At 47.5% G+C, this 13,785-nt stretch overlaps 1 protein-coding gene across 1 annotated transcript in view; it reads left to right on the plus strand.

The window, feature by feature from the left end:
* LOC100115549 (leucine-rich repeat-containing G-protein coupled receptor 4) overlaps positions 1-13,785 on the plus strand; it is a 216,004-nt gene that overhangs the window by 48,909 nt on the left and 153,310 nt on the right. The gene's annotated exons all lie outside the window — the stretch shown is intronic.

Raw genomic sequence — 13,785 nt, forward strand, 5'->3', positions numbered from 1 at the left:
TAGGGGAGGCAGGCACTCAATTACGTATGTGGATTAATGCAGAACGAGAGGACGTTGGCACACGTATACCCATACACGGATAGAACGCGTGCGAGATAGACTGTACGTAGCCGCACGCGAGACCGTCCGGAGGCATACGTGACTCACGTGTCGATGATGCGCCGGGCCAAGAATTTCCTCTCACAGAGTTACCTCACCTCTTTCTCGCTCTCTCCTTCCGTGCGTATGTACCTCACTCTGTGCGGAGTCTTAGTCTGATGCTACCGGCGCTGCTATACCCGCCTGTCTGATGTCTGTTTGGGGGCTATAGCCCCGGTCGGTTTGTTATTTGTTTGACGATGTATTGCGCGACCGAAGAGGGAGTGTATACGGTATAGCGAACGCGTATGACGGCGGCTGCCTTCGGGACGTTATTATTGGATTGGGGTGGTTTGCTCTCTCTCTCTCTCTCTCTCTCTCTCTCTCTCTCTCTCTCTCTTTCCCTCCCTGTGTGTAGACGCGGCTCGCGTCGCAGCCGGAATACAAAGCACATATTTTTTATCGCTACCGGCTTGGCCTTTTAGCCGGGGGATTGGCAGTCACGCGGAAAAGGTATTTCACGCTTTTTGTGTCGGTGTGCGCGATCGCGGTTAATTAACGGGGATTCGGTTGGCCGAAGACCGAAACCGCCGCCGCCGCGTCGTAAAGATAAGAATTTAGAGCCCGAGTTATATATAATGCGCACCGCGCGCGCGCGCGCACACACACACACACACACACACATTGCCAAGCGATAAATAAAGTTTATTATGATTGCGCACATGCGCGCGGCGGCGTCTATCGCTCTCTCTCTCTCTCTTTCGATATACGTATATTTCGGAATCTATTTTATATAAGACAGTCAATACGGTCGGCGTGTGTTGGCACTTCATACAACTGTAATTCCAGGCGTTATCGTAAACTCGAGATCAATCGAAGCAGCAGAGGCCGCGCGCTCGCGTTATCTCCGTATATAGCTGTATTTACGCCCGCTAAGTCGAGCGTGCAGTGGCGCATCTTAAACCGATCTCTCGCCAAGGCAAACTGCACATCGATGCGGAAATTCATGCGCCAGCATACACACTAAACAGCCCCGTATACCGAGTGCTTATTGATTCCGGCCATCTTGGATTAATCAGCGTTAACCATCTTGTTGACGAAATTCAGCTCATCCGAGACTGCAGGTCCAGTGACGCTTTCCCCCGTTCAACCTGTATAGATAGAGATGCGTACACCGATTATTAATTCGACAGCGAGAGACCCAAACGGGGTAAGTCTCGCGTAACTCCGCACGATAGTTTAGTATATACGTTGGCGCGTAACTTTTACTCGCAGCCAGCGGAACAGGACTAATAGAAAAGGACGTTTCGGGGCCGACTCTTGGGAGTCGCCGGCTTAATTTGCGTCTCGCGCTGAACAACCGACGAGACTCTGTACACGGCTGCACGAGCGAGCGAGAGAGAGAGAGAGAGAGAGAGAGAGAGAGAGAGAGAGAGAGAGAGAGAGAGAGAGAGAGAGAGAGAGAGAGCGAGAAACTCGAGATAGCCTATGTGCACAGCAGTAGTAAACGTCAACAAGTTCCGATTCCTAAGCTGTTTAGTGAATTGGAAACGATAGCGCGCGTGCTGTATCAGGTGTAATTATTCTTAGAGTCCGTTTGGGACTCGTTGTCGAACTTCTAGAGCAAGAAAACACGCGCGCGAGCTTGCAAGCTCGCGTTGCTATGTACGGCTCGGCTGATTAAATTCCTTAGCGCGCGCGAAATCCGACGACTATGTGCCTCTTGATTAATAATTTTCCAGCGCAAAGTACAGAGAGAGAGAGAGAGAGAGAGAGAGAGAGAGAGAGAGAGAGAGAGAGAGAGAGAGAGAGAGAGAGAGAGATGAAAGGCACGCGGGAGTTTCGAAACATTTATAATTTCGATCGAACCTACTGCGTATAATAATAACGCTAACAATAACACACCGCGCGCATGAAAAGGCTTCTCTCGTTACTTACCGCACTCTGCGCAGTGCGCGCGCGCGAATTCTCGCAAATAATTCGGTAGTCGATAATACGTTTTCCAGGTCGACCGTAGAGCTGCCATTAGGTACACACACGGGAAAGCGCGTTCGACAAACACGTCCGAAGCATCATCAATGGTCAGTCGCAAAAGCCGCGCAAGCGAGTGTGCATAGGCGAACGAAAAACAAGAGGCGAACTTGCGGTGCGCGCGCTCACTGTTTGCTCTCGGCTTTAGCTGATTTCGCCCGAGCTCAAGCCGTGCATGTGACGACGACGATGACGACGACGATTCTACGACGAGAGAATAGTTCAGGTGATTTTAATTGTCCGACTCGCGGTCGAGTTTGCCCGGCGTCGCTTTTTCTTCTTCCTCGCGCGTTTGTTGTTGTTTATGTAGTCGCACCGAGGCGAAAGCGCGGTTTTCATGAAGTTTTATTTTATAACTTTGACACACCTCGGAGCTGTGTGTGCATTTGTGCTCGACCAACTGTGCGAGTGTGATGCGCCCGTTTATGGACCTGGACAAAGTTCATTATGGCGATAAACAGTTGTGTGGGTGTGAGGAGGATTTTTAAAGGGAATCATCGCTCGATATATTCGTCTCGCTCATACGTAACGCGCCAAAGTCCATCAATAGCGCGAAAGAAATCCCGGGGAAACCACAAATACCATCATCAACTCCCCGAAGAAATCAAGCGGAATCCGGAAAACCCGTTCATAAATCAGTCGGCGAACAACCGGGTTCCAAAACAAAACCTTCTCTCTCTGGCGGCGCCACCCCCCGCGCACATACGTAATAAAGCCCGAGCCGACCTCGTGGGCGCAATATCTCGACCGGCTTTCCCAAAAAAGATCTCCTCTCCAAAAAAACAAGCATACACCTAAAGCCCTAATTACGAAAACTGCACCCGTGCTCCTCGTACGAATACTCCATCTCAGCCTCGAGATCCGAGCACATATATCTCGCGTTTGCGCCTGACGTTTTCCTCCCTCTACATACGCGCATATACAGCTGTTTAGAATTTCCCGGGCGATATTCGCGTGTGACGCCTCGAACGAGGAAGAGAGAGAGAGAGAGAGAGAGAGAGAGAGAGAGAGGGAGTGAAGAATGAATAAGGAACAAAGCCGGAAGCCGCCTCGGAAAATTCACGCGCGACTCTTGTATTTTATCGCGTGGAAGAGAAGAACGACGACGACGGCAAAGTTTTATTCCGTCATATTTTTCTCTACATAAAGTCCGAAGTTTTCTGCCCCCCCCCCCCCTTGCTCTCGCACTCTTTTGCAACGACGAGCGAAACCTTACGAGCTGCCGCTGCAGTTTGACGGCCATAAATAAAAGCACGCGACTACCTAGCGCTCGTCGTTTTCGCTCGGCTCACTCTATATTATATACCTGCAGCGCGCACACGCTGAATTACGCAGCAAGACGCGTCAGACCGGTATTACCACTTTTTTTTGCTCCTCGGTCCAGCCTCTCTCTCTCTCTCTCTCTCTCTCTCTCTCTCGCGGTTCCCTTATCTCGGTTTCTTGCCCCCTCGCTCATTCCCTGCCATCGTGTACGGCGACTCTGTGCACTGCCGAGATCTCCTCCTCTTTTTTCTCTCTCTCTCGCTTTCGACGATGCGGCTCCTCGGCTGCGTGCGTAGAAGCCCGTGCATTAAAAGAATGGATCGGCAAGATGTTTTTTTTACTCCTCTTGTCCGGAATAATGTAGAGTTTCTCGTTTCAAATTATTTACACTGAGGTTGCGGAATATAATATAAGGTGCGCGCGCGGTGTGCAGTGGTGATTACTTCTCGGGAGGGGAGGGGGGAGAAGCTCTCGCGCGCATGCTCGAGCGGTTATAAGAAGCCAATCTTGTAATGCCATCGACGTTATTATCGTTTATTATTATTTCATTATATTGTGCATTATATACGTGCGCATAACGCGACTATACGCATGGGAAAGTGATGCGGGTTTTTAGGGGACGACGACGTGGTTTTTACGTCTTTTTTCGCGCGTGCGGATCGGCGCGCGATTTTAATACGTTTTTCTGCATCCTCTTCGAGCGAGCCTCCTTTGTTCGCCGACGACGCGATTGCGATAAACGCATACAACCGCGTCTCGTGTAATACTTTGTCCTGAATTATGGAAATTCCGCGATGAAGTGTTCTCTTTTTTATTACATCGGCCGCGCGAAGAGCCTATGAGCAATCGAGAAACCGCGGAATCCTATTATACGCGTGCGAGGAAAAAATCTCCGCGACGTAACGATTTTAATCAAAGCCCACAGATGAGTACATGAGCACACACGCATAAGAAACGGAAGCGCCATTATCATCCTTTCGGACACTTCTCAACATTGTTCGAAAACTAACGCAATAATCGCGAACAGATAGTTCGTCGAGCGCTCGAAAACATCAGGTAGAATTACTCGACTCTCGTTTTATCAGCATCGAGAAGTCGCGAAAGCGAAATTAAAATAAACTACTTCATCGTCGATCATCCTCATAGCCCGAGAGAATTAACATCTCGCTCGATTCGCGCAAACTAAAGCAATAATTGCGAAGTATTACTCCATCCGGTGTACAGTGAAATTAAAGCGGAAAGAAATAAAGCGACTGTGCTGTGGACGTTCGGGTATAGTAACGCCAGCCGAGCACAACGCGGTGTACAAGCTGAAAGGCTTGCGGGGACTGACGACGAAGCGGAGAACGAGAGAGAGAAAAGCCAACGGGTTGGAATAGTGCTCGCAGATAAGAACGAACACGTACATCGGGATGTCGGGCTTTTTGCAAGAGTTTTTTTCGCGTAACGGCGCCGCGTGCTTTTATTAAAACGGCGGTATAACAGTGTACAAGTACAAACTCGTCGCATCCCGGTTACGCAACAGCATATTGACCGACGCGCTGCTAATTAATCGACCCAATTACAACAAATTATCCGGCGATAATTTAAAGCCAACGGGGCTTAGCGGCTGATTATCCGACTGCACTAAAGCACTTCCCTTCTTCGTCTCTCTCTCTCTCTCTCTCTCTCTCTCTCTCTCTCTCTCTCTCTATCTCTCTCTCTCTCTCTCTATCTCTCACTCGATCCTGAATTCCGGGCCATTAAGAAGCTTGCCGAATTTTCGGGAGACTATAATACCGGTCGTCGAGCTGGCGCGTATATTTGTTTGGCTCTCTCACGCGCGCGGCGCAGTTTTGTTACGCTTGTCGGATTCGAGGGGATAAGCGGCTGAAAAGTCGAGAGCGCGATATTTGCGCGAAATCCCGCGGATAAGTAGCGTTTATTGCGAGCTAAGTGGCTGGCGTACTTTGGGAATGATGTATGTTCCACGCTGGAATGCGATTCGCGTATAAGCGGGACTTTTTTCACGGGATCGCACTGTTGAGCAAGAAAATTAATTGATCGACTTTATTCGTCGGCTAATTTAGCAGAAAATTTAAATAATACGCGTAACGACCGAGTGCTGATTCGCATGAAAGAATTACACGCTGAGATATTTACAGTCTATGTGTAGTGGATAACTGTGCGTCCCTGTTACAATGCCGCTACCCTAAGCGGGTCTTGGGCGTTGTCGTCCAGATCGGACGGGTGGGTGCCTATCACCACTACACAGCGCGTCCTTAGGTTGCGGATAGAGGAACAGCCCCTGAAAAAGAGGTTAGCTGCGAATAAATTAAATAAGCAGCCGCGGACAGCCGATAGGAACAGGCGCGGGTGTGATGAGCCCATACTGTCGAACGCGTTCATCTAGAAACACTACGCAGGCACCACAACAACAAAAACACTTCACATTATCTCTTATCTCTCAATCTATCTCTTTCATCACACATTACAAAAATGGGCAAAATCCTGCTGCCGAGGAGGATGCGGGAGCGATGACAACTGCCCCGAAAGGGGATGTGTAGAATGATTCGTCACCTGGTCTTACGCGGTAACGATGCCAGCGAAGGCGCGCTGCCTTGCAGGGGGGCATTAGGATGCGAGAATGAAACCGTAGTGTGTCTGGAGAGGTATGGGGGTTATCACCTCTGGAATGGTGGACTCACCTGCGATCGGAACAGGATCCGAAGCGCGCGGGTTTAACATAACATCATGGCTCAAAAAAATCAAATCTGAACCAAAAGGGACTTAAGGGTCGGAACTTGGAATGTTCGCAGTCTATACAGAGCAGGTGCGTTTAAAGAACTCGTAAAGGAGGCTGATAGGTACAACCTAGATTTGGTAGCAATACAGGAATCGCGGTGGCCAGATGGCGGAGTACTAGCATTGGGTAACTTCACGTACCTGTATGGGGCCGGGAGTGGGGGATCTCTAGGCACCGGATTTCTCGTAAGCAAAAGCATCATACATTCGGTTAAAAGTTTCAAATCCGTCAATGATAGGCTCTCGTACATCATTATCGAAGGTGAATGGTATAGATATGTATTTATTAATGTACATTGTCCTACGGAGGACAAAGAAGAAGAAGCTAAGGATCTCTATTACGAAACTTTAGAGCAGGTAATCGGCCAGTTCGCGTCTTACGACACAAGAATAGTATTAGGCGATTTCAATGCTAAAATAGGTAGGGAGGAAATGTTTAGGCCTACTATAGGTAAGGAAAGCCTGTACGAAGCCAGCAATGATAATGGTATTAGGGTCATAAATTTCGCGGCGGCAAAAGATCTTATAATCAAAACTACGTGTTTTAAGCACAAGAACATACACAAGGCAACGTGGACATCGCCGGACGGGGCCACACAGAACCAAATTGATCATTTCCTCATTGAAAAAAGACGTCATACTAATGTTCTTGACGTAAGGGCTTACAGAGGGGCAGATAGCGACTCGGACCACTTCCTAGTAGTAGCCAAATTAAGAGCTAGACTAGTAGCGAATCAAAATAGTAAGCGAGCAAACAAGGTAGAAAGCTTCGATATTGAGAAACTACGAGATAGAACAGAGCGAATTAGATACCAAATAGAAATTAATAACAGGTTTCAGGCACTTGAAGAAGCAAACACTTCGCTGGAGGGGAATGACGAACCGAATAGCTTATGGGGGGACATCGAAAAAGCGGTAAATGAGTCCGCGAACAAAGTACTGGGTAAAAAGAAAAAGCCAAAGAGCAAACCATGGTTTGACGAAGAGTGCGAACTCTGGTTTGAAAGGCGCAAAAAGGCTAAATTAGATAGCTTACAAAATAGAAGCGATAGGACCGTAGAAGAGTATTCTAACGTAAGGAAACAGACGAGCGCGATCTACAGAAATAAGAAGCGGGAGTATCAAAAGAATCTTATTAGGAGAATAGAAAATAACAGTAAGGAAAATAACCCCCGCGAAATATACAGAGGGATTAACGCCATCAGAAAGGGTTTTAGGAGTAGAGCGCAATTGATGAAGGACGAAAACGGGGACCTCGTAACAAATGACAACGAAATACTGTCGCTGTGGAAAAATTATTTCGATAAATTATTAAACGTGCACGAAAATAGCGAAGAATTAGGGGACGAAATTCACACTGCTGAACCCCACGTGGAGGAACTGAGCTACCAAGAAGTAGAGGCCGTGATTACAAAACTAAAAAACAACAAAGCCGCGGGAAATGACTCTATACCAGCTGAGTTACTCAAATATGGGGGCGTTGAGCTCACTTTCAAAATCTATAAACTAGTAAGTGCCATCTGGAAAAATGAAACAATACCCGAAAATTGGAAGGAATCTATCATTATACCGATTTTTAAAAAGGGGGATAAGACAGACTGCAATAACTATAGGGGTATTTCACTTTTAGCAACGCGCTACAAAGTTCTGTCAAACGTAATACAAGCTAGACTCACTCCATTCGCGGAAGATATAGTAGGAGATTATCAGTGCGGATTTCGGCGCAACAGATCGACGAGCGATCAAATGTTTACCATAAGACAGTTGTTAGAGAAAAAGTGGGAATTTTGCGAAACCATACACCAACTATTTATAGATTTTAAAAAAGCGTACGACTCTATTAAGCGAAGCAAAATGTATCAAATTCTAGTACTTCTCGGTGTACCGAAAAAACTCGTGAGATTAATTCAAATATGTCTGAACGGAAGCACGGGAAAGGTCCGAGTAGGCGGTAATGTATCAGAACCCTTCATGATACGCGATGGTTTAAAACAAGGGGATGGGCTCTCTACGGTGCTGTTCAACTTAACGTTAGAGTATGCCGTTAGAAAAATGCAGGTTAGCCAGCTGGGCGCAACGCTTAATGGAACAACGCAGATACTAGGCTACGCAGATGATTTGGATATACTGGGGGATTGTAGGGAAACGGTAGCAAGAAACGCGGAAATCCTCATAAAAGCAGTGGAGTATACAGGATTAGAAGTGAGTGAATCAAAAACAAAGTACATGATTGTGGATAAGCTAGGCATCTGCAGAGGGGAGGAAGATCTCAGAGTTGGGAATTTTACTTTTGAAAAGGTTAGCGAATTCAGGTATCTGGGTACGACCATAAATGATAGAAACGAGATTAATGTCGAAATAAATAAGAGACTTCATTCGGGTAATGCTTGCTTCTACGCCGTGAGTAATTTACTTAAGTCGAGGCTGTTGTCTAAAAACGTTAAAATAAGAATATACAGGACAATAATACTGCCGGTGGTTCTGTACGGGTGCGAAACGTGGGCTCACACTAAGCAGGCGGACAACCGTATTAGGGTATTTGAAAATAAAGTCTAAAGCGAAAAATATACGGGCCGAAGAAAGATGAGGAAACCGGCGAATGGAGGAGACTACACAATGATGAGTTACACAATCTGTACGCGTCACCAAATATTAACAGAATAATAAAATCGCGCAGATTGGGATGGGCAGGGCACGTAGCGAGAATGGGAGACGACCGTACGGCAGCGCGTGTCATGAAGGGCAGGCCGATGGTAACGCGACCTCTAGGTAGACCTAGACGTAGATGGGAGGACAACGTAAAAGCGGATCTAGTAGAAATAGGACGGGTGGGTGTCGATCGGAGAGGTGCACCTTGGGTGGGGTTGACACAAGATAGGGCAGCGTGGAAGGCTTGCGTAGATGAGGCGATGAACTTTCGAGTTCCAAATGCCATATATAAAAAAAAAATGTGTAGTGGATAAATGGATTTGTAAAAGCATGTGCTGAAATACAAAAATACCGTATAACGCGTTCCTCTCGCGTAAATGAATTCCTCTATTTCACAACTCGAGTGGCGCGTTGTTGGTTGTTGATTCCTCTCGCGCGCGTAACACGTACGGATATGCAGTTATTTCGTATCGATAAATTCTTTTCTTTTGAATCATATCGGACCGGAGATATGGCTGATCTCAATTTTTCTTACAGACGTTTCTCCATATGAAGGTTGCCTCGCACTTTTTTTTTATTAGTATAAAATACGTACATATTAAGAAAAAGTCGTTATGGTTCGATTACGAAGCGTAAATGATTATAACCCGCGACCATCGATTTGATTCTATTCCGGACTGCGTTGGATAAACTGGCGACTCTTCGAAGGCATTTCGCGTGTAAATCCACAGGTGAAACAGCGTTCTTTTATTTATAACAGCGATGAATGCGCGATTAAGCAAAGCAATAAATGCTCGAATTAAAACTTTTCACAAGACGACCGATCCAAGTATTCTCGCGCTCCTTCTCTCTTCGCCAGTCGATTATAATCGCATTAGCGAACTATGCAGTTTATTCGCTCGTAGAATAAGAGCCGGGGTGTATACATGTATACATAGGAAGGCGAAACGACGGGGACAAAAAGTGACCGAGGAAAATCCGCTCGACTCCTCGGGCCGATACATCTGCGACTATTCGGAGCGTGGAATAACAAGTCCGCCGGAAATCGTCCATGAAAAATAAAAAGCGGCGAAATTAGTCGATTAAGTTTCGCGCCGACCGATAAATCCTCGCCGCACTGGCCCGAGAGCAGTAATGGCCGCCGACGTATAATACACGTGATCCTCGCCGAGACCATGTGTGTGTGTGTGTGTGTGTATATATATATATATATATATATATACACCTATATAACGTGCACGTCTCGCGCTCTCGCGTTCCATTTTCCACGGGCGAAAGAAGGAAGGGGTTGGAAAAGGTCACGTAGTCGTCGCGCCGAGGCTTTAGCAGATCGTTTTCCACGGGCAGCGAAATTCGCGTCTTGCTCTTATTCTCAGTCCGGACGCTCTCTCTCTCTCTCTCTCTCTCTCTCTCTCTCTCTCTCTCTCTCTCTCTCTCTCTCTGTATATATAGCTATATCGCCGGCAGCCGCCCCGTGTGTCACATGCGACTGACTCTCTTTCTTTCGCGCTCGTGATTCTTTATCTTATTTTGGCCCGAGAGCGGGAGGGGCTATTTCTGCGCGCAGATAACTGTTATTTCTTGTCGAGAGCCGAGTTACGCGTTTCCACCCCGAAGGGGAGAGTGTGTACTCGGAGCTCTATACGTTTAATTGACGTATACACGATTTGCTGTCAAGCGTTTTTGTTGTCAGAAAACTGAAGCCACGGCCTCGTCGAAATCAATCCAAAAGCGATCGTCCATACCGAAATGCGAAAACTAAATCCGATAACTCTCGGCGACGTTCCTTCAAAATTTGCGAGATTAATCCCCCTGCGGATTCGCCGGTCAAAGCCACGAGTACACGCGCGCACTTTATGTACCTAGCAACAGTGGCAAAAAAGAAGAAAAAAAATGATTCTCTCAAAACGCCAATTCCACTCTTCCATTGACGCGGAGCGTGGGTTTGCACCCCGCTTACAAATCTGCGTGGAAAAAGTTCGGCGCATAGGCCGCGCACATGACGGCGCGTTCGCTCGCTGTACATAAAACCCAAAACCGAACTTCAATTTCCCGCGCGATCTTTCAATCTCGACGAGCGCGGGCTCGCTCCCTTTGACTGCAGCGTAATGAAAACTCGGTATTATCGTGTGCGCCTCGTATTTCTTTTTCCGCGCCTCGCTCGCTTGCACGAGAGTCGACCCTCGCTCGCGCGCGTCTTATATTGGGATTCTCCGATTTTCTTGGCTTTCATTTCACGGGGCCCTCTCTATATATACGTGTGGCTATACACACCCACTCTCGAGGCGGTATTTTTCTTCTCTCTCTCTTTCTCTTTTTCTGCCCAACTCTCCCGAACGTAGAGGCTGCTGCTGCCTCCTTTCGCCCTCGAAACACAGGGCGTGCATTAGGGAACTTGCGAATCTCGAAGTCGTGCGTGATTTTCCGAGGAATTGGCTTCGGAGCCGCTATTGGCCTCCTTTGTCTTTCTCTTTCTCCGCGCGCGGCTCGCCGACAAAAAAAAACAGCCGGAGATATTGAGCTGGAGATGGAGAAAGTTCTCCCCGAGCGAGGAGAAGAAGCCTCGCGATGTTTCGCGCTGAGATTTTTCGTATATGCGGCTCTCCTTCTGATGTGATTTCGCCTTGGTGTAATGGCGCATAGAGTCGTAACAGATATGTATACGCAGACGAGCGCATATAGATGCGGTGCGCGCTCCGGAAATACGAGTGGATTTTGATGTCGCTGGGAGAGATTTCGTGATATGCGGATTGCAGTCGCTATTATTGTTTTCCGGGAATTCGACTTTTCCAACGCGGAACGCGCGGGCTTTTCAACTTTTATTCGAGCTATAAGTCGACGGATGTTACTCTCCTTTGAAATGAATTTTCGAATCTAGCTTAGGTAAAATATGAAGGCGGCAACATAGGTATTTTCAGAGTTGCTCGTTCGACGCTACCGTTTCTCAAAAGTTCTGGGATAAATTGCGCACTGCGGCAGCGCCTTTTGGCGTAACAATAAGCCAGGTTAAACCGAGCAAACAGCATTATGGTGAACTGCAATGTATTGATGAGTCAATTTCCGTCCCCGGCGCCAAGGAGAGAAAGAGCAGCTCGTTAACGAGTGTGCAAAAGGCTTTAGATCCTTATTTCAGCAAGCTATAAGCTTGTTGGTGGGGCGAGCAAAGTTTGCATTTTAAATGGCTTTCAACTGTACTTTTTAATTCATTTAAAAAGTTATGTACAGCCCTGCATACAACTGTATACAGCTGCAAAAAGTTGCAGTCCGCTTGGAATTTCTAAACTGTTATGACGTTCTCACAACTTTTTGCGGCGTTTCATTGATATTTTTAACAATATAGCCCACTCGACTGGCCTGCTTTTTAACGCTGCAGTGGAGTCTTTCGGCTGCGCGCAAAGCCCGCGCAAGTCGTCATCGTAACAGCGAACGCAGTTTGCATGTAATTACGTCCCGCGAACGATTTTTCACAAAAGCTCTCGTGAAACGCGTATCGCGTTTCGAGTGTGTGCACGCAGCAAAAACGCCTTGAACAGCGCCGGTGTATTTAGATAGAGGCGATATCGTAAAATAAAGTCGCCGAGCGCGAGACGCCTGACGTTTATTGATCATAACTTATAGCTTCAACAAATACCTCGACCCTATAACTCGCACGCGCTTTGTCGTCTGCACGTGTATGTGTGTATATATAATCCACATACACGCATGCACCTGTACCTGTATATGTGCCAGTTAAGAAATAAATTATTCCGGGAGCAAAGGCATGCGCGCGAGCACTACTTTCGCAGCCAGGCCGAGTATAGGATAGGAAATATAAATTGTGTACGCGAGCTGCCGGCGTATTATTGATTTCCCGGAAATGCATATGCGATAAATAAAAGGAAGATCAAAAGCAGTCGCTCGCGCGATAGAGTCGTCGACTCGGCATTTGCATATTCACGGGCAAAACGTGAGAGAGAGCAAGCGAAGTGTATAAATTCTTTGAAGTGCGCTCGCGGCGAAAAAAAACTACGCCGCCGCCAATAGAACAGAGCTGCGCAAAGCTCTCGCGCATTTGCATATCCGGGCGCGCGCCCAAAAAAAAGAACAAAAAACTCAGTCAAAGTGTCGGCGCTGCGCTAATTTTTAAATACCCCGGGCATTTACGAGCGCGCGGGAAATTAAAAAGTTTGGCCGAGCGCGCGACGTAAAAGGATTCGAAATGCGCATTTCGAAAAGTTGCGTGCCGTGAATGAGCTCTCTTTTATCCGATCCTCCGTAAAAGTTGTACACTGTAAACTGTAGCGAGAGCTGCTTGCGTTTTCGAAAAACAATTACAGCCGGTGTACTAGCTGCGGAAAGTTGTAAAAGCGCGATGAGGGAGATACATTTTTTTTTCATATACCATCGACGTGATTAAAAGTTACAAGCGAGCAACTTTGATATCGGCCGCTGGAGATACGCCGCCGCCGCGAGCGAAAAGCCAAAAAGACGATTATCTCAGCCGAAGCGCAAATAGCCCGTAATTGTTGGTCAATAGAGTCTGAAATGGACGGACGTAGGGAAGAGAGGAAAACGCTTGCGGGAGGGCGTAGGTATACACGTGTATGTGCGTAGGGAGAGGAGAGCGCGAATACGAAGTAGCTCTGGTTACACGGAATATCGGGAAACGGATTAAATTACTCGCTCGGTGAGTGTGAGAGCGGCGGCGAGCGCTGCGGTGCGGCTGATTAATAATGGCTCTCGGAGTGACGCTTGGCTCGCGCGCGCTTAACCTTTCGCCTCGATCGCCGCCACTCCCGGCGCTCTGCGGACTCACGGGATTATCCTATTCTCTGGCTTTGTGTCTCTGATGGCTGCTGCCGGCGCCTTTTAATTTTAATTTTGATCGAAAGTCGAGGGAAGCCCGGCTGAATTTATTTCAGGCTTAATTACTCGGATTTTGCGGGTTGCTGGGATTTCTTGACCTCGTGTGTGGCTGCCTGATGTGTATATATGGGAGGC

The sequence above is a fragment of the Nasonia vitripennis genome, chromosome 1 (genome assembly GCF_009193385.2).
Source record: "Nasonia vitripennis strain AsymCx chromosome 1, Nvit_psr_1.1, whole genome shotgun sequence".
In the NCBI taxonomy this organism is placed as follows: Eukaryota; Metazoa; Arthropoda; class Insecta; order Hymenoptera; family Pteromalidae; genus Nasonia; species Nasonia vitripennis.